This window comes from Magnolia sinica, chromosome 6 (genome assembly GCF_029962835.1).
Source record: "Magnolia sinica isolate HGM2019 chromosome 6, MsV1, whole genome shotgun sequence".
Classification (NCBI taxonomy): Eukaryota; Viridiplantae; Streptophyta; class Magnoliopsida; order Magnoliales; family Magnoliaceae; genus Magnolia; species Magnolia sinica.
The window spans coordinates 77,746,752-77,748,178 of NC_080578.1; the positions used below are offsets into that span (position 1 = coordinate 77,746,752).

The 1,427-nt window shown below is 42.0% G+C and overlaps 1 non-coding gene across 1 annotated transcript; it reads right to left on the bottom strand.

The window, feature by feature from the left end:
• Positions 1-701: 701 nt before the first annotated feature.
• LOC131250482 (small nucleolar RNA R71) lies at positions 702-808 on the bottom strand. Its single transcript, XR_009173405.1, has one exon. It is a non-coding gene; the product is annotated as a small nucleolar RNA R71 (small nucleolar RNA).
• Positions 809-1,427: the final 619 nt, after the last annotated feature.

Here is a 1,427-nt window from a genome sequence, read left to right on the forward strand (position 1 = left end):
TAGGCCTTTAAGATAGAAATTTCTAATTCAGTCCTTAACTTAGGGGCTTCAATTTGGTAATTTCTTTCCAACTCTCTCTTTCTTTCTAGCTTTTCTTTTCCTTTCTTAGGATTAGGTTTTTAATTGAGGGCTGCGAGTGTTTTCATGCCCAAGTGGGCCCGTGACAACACTCGACGTCTCTTGACTGAAGGAGGATTGGTTGAGGGGTTGACTATCCATCGCAGGACTAGACACCGCTCGAAATCCCCTGAGTTAACTGAAGTTATGGCTGAAGACCAACCTCCTCTACTTCCACCCAGGGTGGAGGATACCCAAGATGAAAATGAGGTGCAACAGGCACCCCCGCCTCGTACTTTACGAGATTATCTGCAACCGGCGGGAGTGAGTATGCCCTCATGCATGATTTTTTCTGAAAACACAGGACAAATGGACATCAAGCCAGGAGTTATCCAACTCCTACCCAAATTCCATGGACTTGAATCAGAAAGTCCATATTTACATTTGAAAGAGTTCGATGAGATTATAGCTACATTATGTTTTCCTAATGTATCTGAGGATACAATTAGGCTGAAACTCTTTCTTTTTTCCTTACAAGAGAAAGCTAAGACATGGTTACATTCACTGCGTCCTAGATCCATTGGCACATGGAACGACATGTAGAGGGAATTCATAAAAAATTCTTCCCACATCATAAAACGATTACCCTCAGAAAAGCGATCATGAACTTTGCCCAAAAGGAAGATGAAACATTCTTCCAATGTTGGGAAAGGTTCAAAGATTTGGTCAGTTCATGCCCACAACACGGATTTGAAACGTGGCGCATTACAAATTTTTTCTATGATGGACTGACATCTTCCATGCGCCAAATGGTTGAGACAATGTGTAATGGAGAGTTCATCAACAAAGATGTTGACGAGGTATGGGATTACCTCGATAGTCTCGCTGAAAAAACACAATCATGGGACTATTACCCAATGGCGAACACCACGTCTAGGCCGACTCAATTAAAGGAGAAAGGTGGGTTATATCTCTTGAAAGAAGAGGATGATCTCAAGTGTAAAGTGACTACGCTCATAAGGAAAGTTGAGGCCATGGAAGGAAAGAAGGATAAGGTCAATGAAATTGTTTGCGGCATCTGTGATTGCAACATTCACACAACTGAAAACTGTCCTATAATACCTGCCTTTCGAGGAGTGTTGAATGAACAAGCCAATGCCGTAAATAATTATCAAAGACCTTTTACTGGACCTAACTCCAACACATACAATCCTGGCTGGAAAAATCATCCAAACTTTAGTTGGAGAAATGGACAAACGGCGACTCCTCCAGGTTTCTTCAATCAAAATCCAAATCAAGTGAAACCTCAAGAGGAACCGGTTCAAAATTCCATACAAGAGCTGGCTCAGACAATGCGGGGAATCACAGAT